The 19,278-nt window shown below is 44.5% G+C and overlaps 1 long non-coding RNA gene across 1 annotated transcript; it reads right to left on the bottom strand.

The window, feature by feature from the left end:
- Nucleotides 1-16,802: 16,802 nt before the first annotated feature.
- Nucleotides 16,803-18,270, bottom strand: LOC119297046. The gene is made up of 3 exons (XR_005145499.1): nt 17,882-18,270; nt 17,594-17,797; nt 16,803-16,865 (listed from the first exon to the last, which is right to left on the bottom strand). It is a non-coding gene; the product is annotated as an uncharacterized LOC119297046 (long non-coding RNA).
- Between the last annotated feature and the right edge of the window lie 1,008 nt (nt 18,271-19,278).

Here is a 19,278-nt window from a genome sequence, read left to right as displayed (position 1 = left end):
TGAGCGTGCGGGTGAGCTGGAGAAAAGAGAGTGATAGCTACCTAAAGGAGCATGCATGCGAGAGAGATGGGCGTGAAAGGAGTGAACAAAAAAGGGATTCAAATATTTGAATTCAAGATGATGATACATGTAATCCATACTCGAACCAAAATTGATCTATCAAACATGCATACTCATATGAATTCATGCACATCTATGTTATTTAATATGTAGATATTACTGATCCATACATTTTAGTAGAACATAATTTGGTTAATTTTTTTCGAATTCAACCTTAAGATTTCGAGATCGTTGTATTTGTAAATCATATTATACATATAAAGGAGCAGAATTCTTTGTTGTGCTTTTGAAAGTATATATATAAATGATGTATATAGAATGTAATTCCAATTGAAAATGGATCCCGCCCGGTAAAAAATAGAATACAAACGGGATTCAAATTGAGTTGGCACGGTAAACATGCACTCTGCAAAATTTGAACGAAGTGGGGAAAGTCGCAGTAACCGCCCGAAACCAAAATCTGCGAGATGGAAATCACTACTGCCTATCCCTGCCACGCAAAGCCTATATGCTGGATTTTTTTAGGTTTCGATAGGGGTAGGTTTGTAATTTCACCCAAACATGACGTAACCGCCTCTCACCCGGATTCATACACGGTGGGCGCCAAAACACAGTGTGTCCTCGGCCGAAATCGACTCCCTCCCCGATTCATATTCATACATGGTGGGCGCCAAAAACAAACTCCCGTCGGCAAATATTCGGTGTATGCGAGATTACTGTCCTATCCCCAACCAACTAGTGTTGCTGTGAGGTAGTAGAAATTTGAAACGGGGGCTAAGTTTGTAAATTTCCTCGCATTTGAGACAAGTGCGCCCTGAATACATGGTTCCCCCCTTCCTCTCTACCTCCCTTTTCCCCATTCGTACTCCATGGGTGCCAAAACACCCTCTCCACCCCACCCTCCGCTGTCCGCCACCCCATCCACCGCCGTCCTCCTCCACCATGCTGGAGCTGATACCCCGACGCCTCCGTCCATTACAAGAAATCGACCTCTCTCATCCACGGCTTCGGACCGGGATCCTTGCATCCCGTCCTCTCGCTTCATCCCCACAGTCGTCCACCTTGCCGGTGCCGCTCCTACGACTGTCTCGTCCACCGCGCCCCGCGCCACCATCTACCCTCCTAGAACTACTTCCACGCCGCTGACAGCCATCGCTACCGCATCACCGTCAAATTCTCAGCAGATGCGTACACGGCGCCGCACTAGAGGCGGTACTCTTTCGTATCTGCTCAACTTATTTATCGCATCAAGAAAATAGATCGCCACTGCTTTACTCTGATTTCTTGTCTTGGTTGCGAAGTTGCCTTTGTCCGGTTTGCACCTTCAGATCCGCCATGGCACGCTCAACACCATACTCGCAATGCTTATGGTTTTCCCCTTTTATATTCCACACTAGTTAAATCACAGTAGACTAAATTTCAAAATTGGGTCAGTCGATTTTTCAGAGCTCGCTGGAGTTCGCCGGCGTGATCGAAGGGGCTCGGGTGGTTGTGGGGCCCCGCCGAACAAAGAAAACTCGACGCGGGTGGGGGTTGGGATGGGGGTGGCGGAGGAACACAGGCGGTGGGGGCCGGTGGTCCGGCCGGTGGCCCGTGCGGTGTTCTGTATGGGAAGAATCAGAGACGAGGAAGAAGAAGGGTTAGGAGACGTAGGATCTTCATCCAACCGCCTGAAATGGTCGAGAGATAGCTAGGAGTTGCATTCTTAATGCGCTCTGGTTCATCATGTGTGGGCACTGCGCAACCAACATTTTATTATCCAAAATCTGCTTGCTCTTCTTTACCATGTTCCTCTTCCGTTCTTCTTTAATATGTACTCTCTCCGTTCCTAAATACAAGTCTTTGTATAGATCCCACCATGGACTACATATGGAGCAAAATGAGTGAATCTACACTCTAAAATGTACCTGGATACATCTGTATGTGATCCATAGTGGAAATCTCTACCAAGACTTATATTTTGGAACGGAGGGAGTATGATAGTAGTACAGTATGTTCCTTGTACTGAAGATGAGCAGGGACATTTGCAGTGTAGAGGTCTATACGGTCGGTTGTGATGGACACTTTGAGCCTCTTTGATTCGTAGGATCTTGTAAACATAGGAATAGGATTTGTAGTGGCCTGCCCACTTGAATCCTATAAGAATAGCAAGGAAATGCGGGGGAGCTGTGTCGCCTTTGAGAGTTACATTGATATTAATAGTACCGCACCTTCACTTGAAGAGAGCTGGTATATGAAGCCTTTCTAGCCCCACCGGCAATACTAGCACATATATTCCAGCAAGTTCCACTTTGCTGATTTTACTCTGATGCTTAAGGTTTTCCCGTTATATCTACACTATGATCTGTGTAGCTGCTTTGTGTCGCACTAGCAGCAGTCCACTCTTGAAGCTAAACACTACAATGACTTACAAAATTGGCACCAAGGCATTGAGTGCCATTCTGGATGCAATGAAACTCATACGCTCCCCACCTGTTGATTCTTGTTCAGAATATGATCCTAATGACTATTCTAACCTTGAGGAGTCAAAGGCAGATGGCCTGTCTTGTTCACCCATCAAGGTTCCTGTTCTAATTTGGCAATGTTTTATTGATTGCGGGTATCTTGCATATGTTGTCTTGCATTTCTTCTACTTTGTTACACCGCCATCTGCTTAGTTTATTCATCATATATGTCGAGATGCCATGCCCATCCATTATCAATACATATTCCATCTGTCATCATACCATGTTTTTCCACTCAAATGTTGTTCTTGTGCATCAGACATCAAAAAGGAAGAGGGTGATTGCCGAACCTGAAGGAGCACCAGCAAAGTCCTTGAAAAACATGGTGGTGCTGGAGAAATCAGATAGCACCCCACTTATATTGACACAAAACGTAGGACTGACTCCGGTAGACTGTACCCATACTTCACTGGCCACACCACTAGCCCCACCACACAGGACCTGCACTCCAGCAAAAGGTATACCGATTTCATTTGCCATAGCACCAGCTGTACCACAGAAAAATCCCACTCCAGCAAAAAGTACAGCAAGTCCACCGGCCGAAGACCTATCCCAACCGCAGATACGGCCAATTCCTACAGATTGGAACCCCATTCCATTTATTCCCAGTTTAAAAGACAATGCTTTCAATGTTGTTAGGGACTACGTGCATATATTCCCATCATGGGAAGATTATTGTGAAGACAAACACCATTTTCACATCTTCCTGTCCAACTTACGTGTAAGTGCTATTATTCATGGCTACTATTTTCCTGTTTTCTGCTGATTGAACACATCAATGATTTACATTACATTGTTGTAACTAGGCGAGGGTCAATCTGGATAGTCATGACGAGCAAAGCTTGCTTGTGCTTTTAAAGGAAGCATTGCAGCAGTATTCGTGTTACCTAAGGAAATCACACTTTGATGGAAAGTCTATAAATGAATTTCTGGTGAAGTCTCCTGTGCTAAATTTAGAAGACATTGAATGGAAAAACCTTGTTATGCACTGGTCTCGTTCCCAGGATGAGGTACTGTCTATGAAATCACATGACAATTTGAACTTCTACTTTTCCGCATGTGCCTTACGGATCTTTTTTGCAGGAAATCTGCTCGAAGAAGAATTCCGGTTTGACAAGAACGATAGGATATCTCAAATATGCTGCCACTGCTTTGCTCTTGTTAGTACTTGTTGTCCTGTATCACTGTACTTGCATACATACCTGGTTCATTATGTGACAGCAGTATGCATGATAGCTTGCTTATCAATTGTTCGCTCCAAATTATCTGATCTGTATGAATGGTTACACTAGTGTAGAATATATCCAATGCCAATGTTTTTTAGCTCTACATTGTTCTTGTAAGTACATGCTGTCCTTTATCAGTGTACTTATAATGACATGTAGTTGTTCATGTACCATGACTTTGCATCTTATTTTCCTTTGCCCTCCATTTTCTACACATCAGATCTATATTTACTCTTACCATAAGGTTGGTACTAAAGAAGTTTAGCTGTGCATTACTCTTGGCTGTACCTTTTGCCTGTATCACTGCACTTACATTTATAGCTACTTGGTTATGTAGCATCACTCTTCATCTTATCTTAAATATTCTCCATTTTTTCGTATATTATCACATCTATATTTACTCTTAACAAAATGTAGAATAAAGGCAATGCTTTTGAAGAAGATTCTGTGGTAAACTTCTTGAATTGCCCCCCATCAGCATGGACAAGGCCTTTATAGAGCCTGTCTTCACCAATAATGTAAGTTTGTCCATCTCAAGCCTTCAAACTTTGTTGTATATATTTGGTTAGGCATGACTGCAACAGCTGTTTATTTTTGGTGTTTGCATCAAATTGCTTGTTTAAAGTTTATTATATGTAGTTCATAAACAAAAGTTCGTCCTTTCTCAATTTAAGTTTTCAGTTGTACAACCAAGTTCCTTCTTCATACCATGTAAATTAAACTATATAGAGCAAGTGATCTTCTTTTGCACTGCATGTATGCTTTTGTTCTTCATCTGTGATCCAGTGGTGTGGTGAACCTACCCACTACAGCACAATGTCATATTCTGCAATGTCTTAACTATGAAAAATGTCATATCATTCTACTATTATTTAAACCGTCTCTTTATTTGCCAATCTGAAATGGTATAAATTGACAGCACACTAACCATTGATACTTATGAGTTCTTGATCTGTAATCTAGTGGTGTCGTGAAGCTGCCAACTCCTTCACAATGTCATTTCATGCCATGTCTTGACTTGAACAATACCATATTGTGTTAATGCAAATTTAAACTGTGTCACTTTATTCGTCAGTAAGAAATGTGATGAATTGTCAGCACTGATACTTTTATGTGCAAAACCTGTCATATGTCTACTTGTTTATCTTTCAGAGTGAGGAAGATATAAGTGTGGAACAAGCGCAGTCTCATCATCTTGCTCAGCTGCTTGTGCTGTAGCTCCCCAGCAGGGCTAACCTTTCTTGAACTCTATTGAAGTGCTGTCGGTTTTGTATATTATTTTGTCGGCGTGTTTATTTGCACTGGTGGCGATCTTTGATGCCCAGTGTATGTAATCTGTTGTCTGCTTGTGCTTTATTATCATAGTGGCGAACTTTGATGCCCAGTGGATGTAATATGCCGTAATTTCTTTATTGTATAGTATAGGTTTTTTCTTATTCACGATGCTGCAGTTATTCTACTGTATATATATCCTGTCTTCGCAGTAAACCGGCCAAACCGTAAAATTACGGTACATAATCGGGCTGTCATGCAATCATGATGTAGGTTGGGCCTGAAACGTGCCGATCAGCTCACGGGCACCCCGACCCATGATTGTGCGAATCAAATCACGGGCTTTTAACAGGCCGAAAAATTGTCTCGGTCCTTGTTTGGCCCAATCAGATATCGGCTGCGAGCAGGCCAGATGCAAACCGGGCCGTAGTTAGGCCCAACTATATGACGGGCTTTTAACAGGCTGAAATTAATATAGGGCCGAAATGTTAAACGGGCCCTTAACAGGCCGAAACTAATATTAGGTCGAATTACTAAGTGGGCCTTTAGCAAGTGGGCCCAAAAGCATAGTGTCCAGTTGACGGGCCGAATCCGATATGGGCCATAATTAGGCCCAAAACCTCTTAAAGGGCTGGACCTGATCTGGGCTGTAATTTGGCCCAGAACATGGTAGGCTTTTAATGGGCCGGATCTCATATGGGCCACTATTAGGCCTGGAGCGTGGCAGGCCATTAATAGACCGTATCAAATATGGGCCGGCATTTGGCCCAAAACATGGCAGCCAGTTAACGGGCTGGCCTACTAGGGTCCTCAAAATCTTGTGGGCCTATAGCTGGGCCAGCCCATTAATGTTGATGAAATCTCATGGGCCTTTAGCTGGGCCGGCCCATTATGATCCGCAAGAATTTTGTGGGCCTTTACCTGGGCCGGTCTATTATGGCACGCAAAAATCTTGTGGGCCTGTACCTGGGCCGGCCCATTATGGCCCGCGAAATCTTGTGGGCCTTTAGCTGGGCCAGCCCATTATGGTCCGCAAAATCTCGTGGGCCTTTAGCTGGGCCGGCCCATTATGGTCCGCAAAATCTTGTGGGCCTTTAGTTGGGCCGGCCCATTTAAACTTGTTGGGCCGTGCCACGTGTCGCGTATCATAGGCGCCTTCTGTCCAGTGAGTGGATGACATCTATCCCGACGATGAGCCGACACGTGTTTTCTCTAGCCAATGATGATTTTACACGTGGAAAATCCCCATTGGTCAGGGCTGTTAACGGGTTATCGGATCCAAAACCCGACCCGATAGCTTAACGGCGTTCCGTTACGGTGGATGCCACGTGTCGGTCACCCTTGATGAAAGCACTTCTGTGACGCGCGATCTATCATCATGGGAGTGGACACTTCCGTGATGATAATTTTGGTAATGTCATGGAACACTTCTACGACAGCACAGGTATGACTATCTTGATTCTGTCATAAATTTGTCATGGATGTACATGCATGACAAAAAAGTGACCTACTGTGACAAACACGTATCATCACGGAAGTGTATTTTTTTGTAGTGTGAGTAGTTTACTTCAGACCTACGGCTCCATAGCTAGTAGCTAGATGGCTTCTTCTCTCTCTTTCATTCTCAATACAAAGTTCTCCTCGATGTTCTTGGAGATCTATTCGATGTAATACTCTTTTGCAGTGTGTTTGCCGAGATTCGATGAATTGTGGATTTATGATCAGCTTATCTATGAATATTATTTGAACCTCCTCTAAATTCTTATATGCATGATTTGATATCTATGCAAGTCTCTTCGAACTATCGATATGGTTTGGTCAACTAGATTGGTTTTTCATGCAATTTGAGAAGTGCTTAGCTTTGGGTTCAATCTTGCGGTGTCCTTTCCCAGTGACAGTAGGGGCAGTAAGGCACATATTGTATTGTTGCCATCAAGGATAAAAAGATGGGGTTTTCATCATATTGCTTGAGTTAATTCCTCTACATCATGTCATCTTGCTTAAAGCGTTACTCCGTTCTTTATGAACTTAATAAAATAGATGCATGCTGGATAGCGGTCGATGTGTGGAGTAATAGTAGTAGATGCAGAATAATTTCGGTCTACTTGACATGGACGTGATGCCTATATTCATGATCATTAATTGCCTTAGATATTGTCATAACTTTGCGCTTTTCTATCAATTGCTCAACAGTAATTTGTTCACCCACCGTAATATTTTCTATCTTGAGAGAAGCCTCTAGTGAAACCTATGGCCCCCGGTCTATTTTACATCATATTACTTTCCCATCAACTTGCCAATTTCTGTCACCGTTCCCTTACTTTGCAATCTTTACTTTCCATTCCATAAACCAAAAATACCAAAAATATTACTTTACTGTCTATCCATCTCTATCAGATCTCACTTTGCGAATAGCCGTGAAGGGATTGACAACCCCTTGTCACGTTGGTTTCAAGTTGGTGTTTGTTAGTGCATGTATTTTGTGGCTTGTTGTGTTGTCTCCTACTGGATTGATACCTTGGTTCTCAAAACTGAGGGAAATACTTACGCTAATTTGTTGCATCATCCTTTCCTATTCAAGGGAAAAACCAACGCAAGCTCAAGAGGTAGCACTGGTCGCTGAGCACTATTGCAGAGTTGGAAGCCGCGGGCGTAAGCGAGGTCTCCGCGGACCTAGGCGAGCTCATGTACATGCCAGCGCCCGTGCCCGTGCGTGCCCCTGCACCCACCGCGGCACCGGTCCTCGTGTGTTTGCCTGCACCCGCTACGCCCGTGCCTGTGCGCGTGCCCCCCTCAGCGGCATGGGACGCCACCGTCTACCACTACATCACAGCGCTGCAAGTTGCCGTCCTCCCGCGCCCTGCCCGTCATTCGCGCGACGACATGATGTTTGATTTCCATGTGAATAACATTCTGTGCTGCCTTGAAGACTTCAACAACGGCGTCCCGAAGGACGACAATGACAAGCCGGCGCGGCACACTTCTTGCGCCGCCGCCGAAATTAGTTTTTTTGGGTTTAATACTGTATCTCGATCATATGAATATAAATTCGCAGTGTGACTGAATGAAAGATATGGTTTGAACAAACTTGTGCTTTTCTTTCTAAATGTACAGACTTATCAAATGTTTTTCTTTAAAAAACATCAATGGTTTTTAAATATAAAACACTCATCGCAAACGCTTTAGTTAGAACACCCGTATGCAAAGCGACAGCTTCCCCAGGAAGCTAAGGGAAAATGTGCCGAGCAGGATTTGTGCAGCTCTTCATCACAAACGTTTTAGATAGAACACCCATATGCAAAGTGAGAGCTATGGTCTTCCCCAGTAAGCCAAGGGAAAATTCGCACCGCAGGATTTGTGCATATCTTCAACACAAATGGTTTTGATTGAATACGGTATGCAAAGCCAGACTTCGGTGCTAAGCCAAGAGAAAACATGCCGAGCAGGATTTGTACACCCCTTCAATGCAAACAGTTGTTTTGGATGACCCGTGTGCAACCACGTACACACAATTTTGTAAGATTTGCATATGTCATATTGGGTATATTGCCATTTGTTAAACTGGGAAGATTGACATTTGTTGATCTAGTAACATTGCCATTTGTCAACCTTGTAACACCGCCATTTGTCAAAATATGCAGCTAAGAATCACTAGCACTATCTAATTTTTGCAACTAAAATTTAGTAATTAAGCATAGATTTCATTCATGGATTAAGCAGTCGTTCTTTATACAAACAGTTCAACTCGACAACTGAACCGACCAAACTTTTCCCCAATTGTTGCCAACCACATACTGAAAAAGCTAGTTCAACTATATATACTAGCTAATTTTAAGTACGTTGTACGGCACTACCACATCTATAGTCAGATGAACTGAACAAAATAGCCCCTAAATACTACTACAAAGGGGGCTTTGTACTACTTCCGGCAGCCCCTCCTCTGCCGAGCACGCTCAGTAAGAGGCAGAGGAGGAGCCTACCGACAAGCTAGACAACTGCAATATGGCGTATGCCGCTGCTGCACCTTCAGCAACGCTCACCTCGAACGCCCTCTGCCGCTCTAGACGACCCCTCTCAAAGCGGTGGTTCTCCTCATAGATCTCCTGATTTTTCACCTTTGTAGCGTGTGTTGCGGCCATAGCGGCGGTAAGGCTCTTTGCATGCTCGACGAGGCGCTCCTCCTCCTCCCGCAGGAACTCGATGTAGCACGCAAGGTCGCTGGTGCACGTGCGGGCCTCCACCTCTGCCTCCCTCCTTCGGGCGATGGTGCCGGAGCGGGTGATGACCCCGGCGGTCGACGGTGGGCTGGCAGCCACGACCACCATCTCCCGCCTTCAGGCCACGGTGGCGGAGCGGTTGATGGCCACGGTGGCCAACAGTGGGGTGGCGGCCACGACTGCCACCTCCCTCCTTCGGGTCACGGCGGCGGAGCGGGCGATGGCCCTGGCTTTCGACGATGGTGTGGTGGCCACGGCGTCAGACAGTGTTGTGGTGGCAACGAAGGCCGGCAACAGCTGCCGACAGGCAACGACAATGGAGCGTGTAGTGGGTGTTCCGCGCACACCCAACAAAGACGCCACGCGCACTACACTACGTCGGGGACTGCGCCGCCGCCGCGGTGTAGCCTCTCAGCTGGAGCTGTCCTCTGATGACGGCGGAGTGGCTGAGCGACGATGACAGACCGGTGCCATTGGCAATTATGGGAGAAGCAGACGAGATAAGCTATAGGGATGGAGGGTGAAATGCCACGCAAGACTCGCCGGCCATGAGGGTTTATATAGTAGGCCGGTAAGCATTGGGATTTTGGGGGATTTCACCGAGTCGGGCGGGAAGCTTGCGTGGGAACGTGCGCGGTTGCGCGGGAACGAGCTCACCACCATTTGGCCAAAAGAACGCCCCCGTGCGCTGCTCAGGCTTGCGCTCTAAGCCGTCTGCGGTAGCGGGGTGACAAGACGTGCGAGAGGAGGACGAGAGGACACATACACATACGGTTAATAAAAAACATTTGCGATTACATTACCTTCTACCCCGTCCTGGTTTATAAGTCGTTTATGTATTTTTGTGCCAAATTTTGACTAGCTATTTAACTAATAAAGTATGAATGCATGTCGCGAGAGATTATACCGTTGGGTTTGTATTTGAATATAGTTTCCAATTATATATTTTTTATCACATGCATTAACATTTTGTTGGTTAAATTTAAGGTCAAAATATGGCACAGAATATAAAGGGGACTAATAGTCCAAGACAGAGGTAGTAGGACACGGTCGCTCTCTATGCAGCGACGCAACTGTCGGCCGGCTTGTAGACGACCATTCCCTCCGTGTTCAACTGCTCTATGCGTGTGGTTGCTCGTGGTTGAGGCGGCCATGGCACGCACTCTGCTCTCGTCCCGCCATGCGCGCTTGATACGTCTCCAACGTATCTATAATTTTTGATTGTTCCATGCTATTATATTATCTATTTTGGATGTTTAATGGGCTTTACTATGCACTTTTATATTATTTTTGGGACTAACCTATTAACCGAAGGCCCAGTGCAAATTGCTGTTTTTTTTTGCCTACTTTAGTGTTTTGCAGAAAAGGAATATCAAACGGAACAAAACCTTCGCGAGGATCTTTTTTGGAATAGATGCAATCCAGGAGACTTGGAGTGGACATCAAGGAAGCAGCGAGGAAGCCACGAGGCAGGAGGGCGCGCCCAGGGGGGCCAGGCGCCCCCACCCTCGTGGGCCCCTCGTAGCTCCACCGACCTACTTCTTTCGCCTATATATACTATTATACCCTGAAACCATCGGGGAGAGCCACGAACCGCTTCTCCACCGCCACAACCTTTTGTACCTGTGAGATCCCATCTTGGGGCCTTTTCCAGCGCTCCGCTGGAGGGGGATTCGATCACGGAGGGCTTCTACATCAACACCATAGCCTCTTCGATGATGTGTGAGTAGTTTACAATAGACCTTCAGGTCCATAGTTATTAGCTAGATGGCTTCTTCTCTCTCTTTCGATCTCAATACAAAGTTCTCCTCGATCTTCTTGGAGATCTATTTGATGTAATTCTTTTTGCGGTGTGTTTGTCGAGATCCGATGAATTGTGGATTTATGATCAAGATTATCTATGAACAATATTTGATTCTTCTCTGTATATGCATGATTTAATATCTTTGCAAGTCTCTTTGAATTATCAGTTTGGTTTGCCCTACTAGATTGATCTTTCTTGCAATGGGAGAAGTTCTTAGCTTTGGGTTCAATCTTGCGGTGTCCTTTCCGAGTGACAGTAGGAGCAGCAAGGCACGTATTGTATTGTTGCCATCGAGGGTAAAAAGATGGGGTTTATATCATATTGCTTGAGTTTATCCCTCTACATCATGTCATCTTGCCTAATGCCTTAGTCTGTTCTTATGAAGTTAATACTCTAGATGCATGCTGGACAGTGTTCGATGTGTGGAGTAATAGTAGTAGATGCAGAATCGTGTCGGTCTACTTGTCACGGACGTGATGCCTATGTTTATGATCATGCCTAGATATTCTCATAACTATGCGCTTTTCTATCAATTGCTCAACAGTAATTTGTTCACCCACCGTAATAATTGCTATCTTGAGAGAAGCCACTAGTGAAACCTATGGCCCACGGGTCTATTTTACATCATATTAGTCTCCCATCAACTAGCTATTTCTGTCGCCGTTTACTTTGCAATCTTTACTTTCCAATCTACACAACAAAAATACCAAAAATATTTATCTTGTTATCTTTATCAGATCTCACTTTTGCAAGTGGCCGTGAAGGGATTGACAACCCCTTTATCATGTTGGTTGCAAGGTTCTTGATTGTTTGTGCATGTACTAGGCGACTTGTGTGTAGTCTCCTACTAGATTGATACCTTGGTTCTCAAAAACTAAGGGAAATACTTACGCTACTTTGTTGCATCACCCTTTCCTCTTCAAGGGAAAACGAACGCATGCTCAAGAGGTAGCAAGAAGGATTTATGGCGCCGTTGCTGGGGAGATCTATGCCAAGTCAAGACACACCAAGTACCCATCACAAACTCTTATCCCTCGCATTACATTATTTGCCATTTTCCTCTCGTTTTCCTCTCCCCCACTTCACCTTTGCCGTTTTATTCGCCCTTTTTCCGTTCGCCTCTCTTCACTTGCTTCTTGTTGTTGGGGATCGTAGCAGAAATTTAAAGTTTTCTACGCATCACCAAGATCAATCTATGAAGTAATCTAGCAACGAGGGGAAGGAGAGTGCATCTACATACCCTTGTAGATCGCTAAGCGGAAGCGTTCAAGTGAACGGGGTTGATGGAGTCGTACTCGTCGTGATCCAAATCACCGATGATCCTAGCGCCGAACGGACGGCACCTCCGTGTTCAACACACGTACGGTTGGGAGACTTCTCCTCCTTCTTGATCCAGCAAGGTGAGAGGGTAAGTTGAGGGAAAACTCCAACAGCACGACGGCGTGGTGGTGATGGAGCTCGTGGTTCTCCGGCAGGGCTTCGCCAAGCACTACGGAGGAGGATGAGGTGTTGGAGGAGGAAGAGGGCTGCGCCAGGGGAAGGGTGCGGCTGCCCTCTCTCTCCCTCACTATATATAGCGGGAAGGGAGGAGGGGGAGGCGCCCTAGGGTTCCCTAGGGGAGGGGCGACGGCCATAGGGGAAACCCTAGATGGGTTTGGGCGCCCCCACCCCCTAGGAAACTTGCCCCCCAAGCCGGGAGGGGCGGCTGCCCTAGGGGTGGCGCCCCCACCTCTCCTGGTCACGTGAGATGGGGTGGGAGGGGCGCTTAGCCCCTTAGTGGGCTGATGTGCCCTCTCCCCTTGGCCCATAAGGCCCCCCAACGCTTGTCGGGGCCTCCGAAACCCCTTTCGGACACGCTGGTCATCACCTGGTACCCCCGGAACAATTTCGGACTCCAATACCCTTCGTCCAATATACCGATCTTCACCTCCGGACCATTCCGGAGCTCCACGTCATGTCCGGGATCTCATCCGGGACTCCAAACAACCTTCGGTAACCACATACTATTTCCCATAACAACTCTAGCGTCACCGAACCTTAAGTGTGTAGACCCTACGGGTTCGGGAACCATGCAGACATGACCGAGACAACTCTCCGGCCAATAATCAACAGCGGGATCTGGATACCCATGTTGGCTCCCACATGTTCCACGATGATCTCATCGGATGAACCACGATGTCGAGGATTCAATCAATCCCGTATACAATTCCCTTTGTCCAGCGGTATTGTACTTGCCCGAGATTCGATCATCGGTATCCCGATACCTTGTTCAATCTCGTTACCGGCAAGTCTCTTTACTCGTTCCGTAACACATCATCCCGTGATCAACTCCTTGGTCACATTGTGCACATTATGATGATGTCCTACCGAGTGGGCCCAGAGATACCTCTCCGTTTACACGGAGTGACAAATCCCAGTCTCGATTCGTGCCAACCCAACAGACACTTTCGGAGATACATGTAGTGTACCTTTATAGCCACCCAGTTACGTTGTGACGTTTGGCACACCCAAAGCACTCCTACGGTATCCGGGAGTTGCACAATCTCATGGTCTAAGGAAATGATACTTGACATTAGAAAAGCTTTAGCAAACGAACTACACGATCTTGTGCTAGGCTTAGGATTGGGTCTTGTCCATCACATCATTCTCCTAATGATGTGATCCCGTTATCAACGACATCCAATGTCCATGGTTAGAAAACTGTAACCATCTATTGATCAACGAGCTAGTCAACTAGAGGCTTACTATGGACATGGTGTTGTCTATGTATCCACACATGTATATGAGTTTCCTATCAATACAATTCTAGCATGGATAATAAACAATTATCATGAACAAGGAAATATAATAATAACCAATTTATTATTGCCTCTAGGGCATATTTCCAACAGTCTCCCACTTGCACTAGAGTTAATAATCTAGTTCACATCGCCATGTGATTAACACTCACATGTCACATCACCATGTGACCAACATCCAAGGGTCTACTAGACTCAATGATCTAGTTCACATCACTATGTGATAAACACTCAAACAGTTCTGGGTTTGATTATGTTATGCTTGTGAGAGAGGTTGTAGTCAACGGGTCTTGCCATATTCAGATCCCTAGGTATTTCGCAAAACTTTATGTCATATTGTAGATGCTGCTACCACGTTCCACTTGGAGCTATTCCAAATTGTTGCTCCATTATACGTATCCGATATCTCTACTCAGAGCTATCCGGATAGGTGTTAAGCTTGCATCGACGTAACTCTTTACGTCTAACTCTTTATCACCTCCATAACCGAGAAACATTTCCTTATTCCTCTAAGGATAATTTTGACCGCTATCTGATGATCCACTCCTAGATCACCTTTGTACCCTCTTGCCAGACATGTGGCAATGCACACATCAGGTGCGGCACTCAGCATGGCATACTGTACAGAGCCTATGACAAAAGCATAGGGGACGACCTTCGTCCATCCTCTTTCTTCTGTCGTGGTCAATCTTCGAGTCTTACTCAACTTCACACCATACAATTCAGGTAAGAACCCCTTCTTTTTGAACTCCTTCAAAAACATGTCAAGGTGTGCATTCTTTGAAAGTATCATTAGGCGTCTTGATCTATCTCTATAGATCTTGATGCCCAATATGTAAGCAGCTTTATCCAGGTCTTCCTTTGAAAAACACTCTTCAAACAACCGTTTATGCTTTCCAGAAATTCTACATTATTTCGGATCAACAATATGTCATCCACATATACTTATCAGAAATGTTGTAGTGATCCCACTCACTTTCTTGTAAATACAAGTTTCTAGCAAACATTGTATAAACCTAAAATCTTTGATCTCTCTATCAAAGCATGTATTCTGACTCCGAGATGCTTGCTCTAGTCCATAGAAGGATTGCTGGAGCTAGCATACCTTTTAGCATCCTTAGGATTGACAAAACCTTTTATTGTATCACATACAACTTTTTCTTACGAAAACTGGTAAGAAAACTTGTTTTGTCTTCCATCTGTCAGATTTCATAATCGAAAAATACAGCTAATGCTAACATGATTCCGACGAACTTGAGCATCGCTACGGGTGAGAAATTCTCATTGTAGTCAACTCCTTAAACTTGTGAAAAGACTCTTTCCCACAAGTCGAGCTTCATAGACGGTAACATTACCGCCCACGCCCGTCTTCTTCTTTTTAAAGATCCATTTATCTCAATGGCTTGCCGATCATCGGGCAAGTCCACCAAAGTCTATACTTTGTTCTGATACATGGATCATATCTCGGATTTCATGGCTTCTAACCATTTGTCGGAATACAGGCCCACCATCGCTTCTCCATAGCTCGTAGGTTCATTGTTGTCTACAACATGATATCTAAGATAGGATTATCGTACCACTTAGGAGTATGTAACGATCCGAACCCATGGGGTCCAAATCTTCTGAGCTTTCTGTGCTATCCCTGGATCAAAAGCTAGCACACCCAGTACAAATATGAATATCAAGCACAAACGTCATTTTATTACATTGAAGATCCAAAGTTCAATTTATTACAACTCTCTCAGCTGAAGGCTGAGTTACATAGCGGAAGCAAATAACATAATAATAATCCTGAGCCCATCAGTCGCCACAAGGCTACTTGAGTGTAGCTCCGTAGCCCTATCTCGTCACTCATCATCTGCACATGACACGTACAGGTAAGTACTTTGAATGTACTCGCAAGTTGCAACAAGAGTGATAACAAATATTCATGATGGGTTGGTGTCTAGGGTTTATTTGCGAAAAGCCAATTTTTTCCTAGAATATAAACAAAATAAATAAAACGAGTTTTGATAAACATTTTTTTAAAACATAGAGTTTAAGTGAATACTTGGATATCCGCACCAAGATTCACAAAAAAATAATTTTCTCCTTCAGGTTGAAGTAAAACACCCCACTGTGTTTAACTTCCACCTAACCCTTTATAAAATAGCTTTGAGAAAAGAGAGGGGAGATTCTTCCTCAGTCCAAGTCTTCAGTTTCTCAAAATTGCCCGTAACCGGGGGCACGGCTAATCGATTAGGTTAAACCCTCTGTAGAGGTCATACACGTTCCCCACATGACACAACCAACCCCGTTTACCGCTACACACTTGGGTGTACGACTAAGAGGAGATTGTGACGAAGCCTTTCCGAAACAGCCCCCTATACCTAACCAAGCCGCCCGCAACTTAGGCAATGAAAGCCCCTCTCCGATGGCGGTCCTAAGGTAAGGGTTTCCCGTTAGTACTAAGCTAAGCCAGAGCCCATAGTAGTATGTGGCTGTACTGAAAGCTACATCAAACCGTACTTGGAAGATCTCATTCCCCTGGACAGCGGTCCCCACCAAAATCATGTGTGCAAGACCCCAGTCGGGTGCATTCACTGCAAGACCCCGATGGGCGCAATTACTTGTAGACGCTCCCGTCATACCATTCCGCCCAGGAAGTAGAAGTAAAAGAAAAAAATATAGTTTTTGCTTTTTCAAAATATTTTCTAAATCATTGTTCCAAGGGAACAAGTTTGTAATTTTCAAAATATTTGGTCCACCCCCAACTACAAGCATGGCTAAGCGTATAGTCCAATAGCATTGGATCCTAGGGCTTTACTACTAGCAAATATTTGCAAAAACAACGAAATAAAACCCTACACATGCATACTACTTGCTTTGAAAGTCAATGCAAAATTAAACACAGGATAAATATGGTCAAGGTTGCAACTTGCCTTCTGACTCGCAGCAACACGGTTCTACCTCCTCGTAGAATTCGCCTTCGCACTCATCGCAATCTAACGCAACAAAGTACAAGTAAGTCACTCCACATATCAAACATTAACATAACAAGTGATCAAGAAAAACCATCCAACACACAATTCATGCCAAACAACCCTAGCCAGTATATCCATATGATTCGAGTTTATGCACTTTGATAGGTTCCTATGTATGGTTTATAGTTCATGTTAATAAACTAATTAATAATCCTATAACTCTAAATTTTTATGACGACAACAACTAACCAGAAAGGTTTTCTACGGATAAATCTAATGGTTTTAACAATGAAACAAATTTTAGTTTAACGAGTTTATTAAACGATAATCAAAGGAGGTCAAAATTATGTATTGTGCTAAAACAGTAACTAAACCTTACTAAAAAAAATATTCTATGAGTTCTAGCAGATTGGTATGATTCCAAAGACCAATTTTCATATGTAAAACTTTTTCATATCACTCGCAGAATAAAAGATTCAGTAAAAATACTCAAATTATCATTTAAATCAAAACGAAATTTTAATTAGCGTAAAAGTGATATTTCAATTTTTTATAATAAACTAGAGGTCCTCAGCTATCCAGGGATATCTTATTTGTCAAATTTGGATATGCGGTTTAAAAGATGTGATTTTTCTAAGTTGGGCTAAATTTCTGGAAAAGAAGCGAGGTAAGAAAAAGAGTCGCAACGTGGCAGAATTCTATAGGCTAATACTATTTCGTTTTTTTTACAGAAAGAGGGCTGGCCTCACCGGAGGAGTTGGCCGGCGATGGACAACAAACTTGGCGTGCTCTCGCTCGATGATGCGGATGTCTTCGGCAACGAAAGAGAGGTGGACGGAGTAGAGGAAGTCGAGGAAAACTTGCTGAACACCAAAACGCCCTTGGAACCGTCCTCTGGTGACCGTGATGCGTCGCCGGAGTTGGGCGGAGCTCCGACCAGATGCGTACTCCGGCTTAGTAAAACAAAGAATCGACATGTTAGGATGATGCCCAAGGTCGAGATATGAAGGATGGAAGAGTTAGAATGTCTGCTTCACCTCGGACTCGCCGGAACCTTCCACGAACAGCACCAGCGTCACGCAACTCCGGTGAGCAATTCACGACGATGGGTAGGGGTATAAGCTCCCGAAGGAGAGGGCTTCGGGCAAGGAGAGAGTTGTGACGGGAGGGGGCCTTTTATAGGATGCAGGGGAGGTCGGAACGTTGCAGGGCGTCGTCGGAATTATGGCGTCTTCATGGCGGCTGTTTCCGGTGTTCTAATGGCCATTAGGGCGCGGTTTAGTGCGGGTAACGGAAGAGTAGAAGTTAGGGCAGAGTGGGGGGTCCGTTCAGAGCGGATTTGGGGCGAGGTAGAGGAGGGGAGGGGTCGGGCGCGAGTGGGGTGCGGGCGCTGGCTCGTTGCCTGAGTCTGACGAGAGGTTGAGGACGACCGGGGTCATGAAGAGATTGAAGAAAAAGGAGGAAGAGAAAAAAAAAAGAGAAAAGGACCTGGGCCGTTGCTGCGTGCATTGTAGGTCCAACTCGTAGCGTTGTGCTCGTATGCGTAGCTAGCTTAGGAAATAAGAGTGGCTTAAGCCCCGTGAAAGTTAAAGGAAACATAAAATAACAATTTCACACAACAAACTTATTAGTTGGGGTCTAGAAAAAAAACTACGCACTTAACTTAGTTTGTGTGTACCTACTTATTTAGATGCCTTGACATAATTAAATTATTCAAAATGCAATATAGGGATAATATTCCTACTATTCGGTTAAATAGTAATATGCAAATTGCAATTTTGTATAGGTTGTCATTCTAACACTTTAATAATGAAAAGCAATCATAAACACTTAAAATTATTCAAATAATGATCAAATTACACAAAATGCTGATGCTCCAATATAACATTCCAAATTAAAAATTTGGGATGTTACAGAGTAGTACATATCCTTGTCGACCTACGAGGTTCGATAGCAACTTGATCCGAAGCTTCATGATCACTATCATTAACTTTCTATTCAACAGACGTAGGCGCCACAGAAAACATATTTCTGTGTTGCATCACTCTCTGGTTGAAGTAAATGTTCGACAACCTCATCAAGTTCTATCTTCCTCCCACTCAATTCTTTCAAGAGAAACTCCTTCTCGAGAAAGGACTCGTTTTTAGCGACAAAAAATTTGCCCTTGGATCTGAGATAGAAGGTGTACCCAACTGTCACCTTTGGGGTATACTATGAAGATGTGTTTGTCCGCTTTGGGTTCGAGCTTCTCCGGCTGAAGCCTTAAGCATCGCAGCCCCAAACATTAAGAAATAATGACTTTGGTTTCTTGCCAAACCAATGTTCATACGACATCGTCTCAACGGACTTAGATGGTGTCCTATCTAAAGTGAATGCAGCTGTCTCTAACGCATAACCTCACAATGAAAACGGTAGATCGGTAAGAGACATCATA

This window comes from Triticum dicoccoides, chromosome 5A (genome assembly GCF_002162155.2).
Source record: "Triticum dicoccoides isolate Atlit2015 ecotype Zavitan chromosome 5A, WEW_v2.0, whole genome shotgun sequence".
NCBI classification, from domain to species: Eukaryota; Viridiplantae; Streptophyta; class Magnoliopsida; order Poales; family Poaceae; genus Triticum; species Triticum dicoccoides.
Note: the sequence above shows the minus strand (reverse complement) of the source record. Positions and strands in the feature narration are given on the sequence as shown.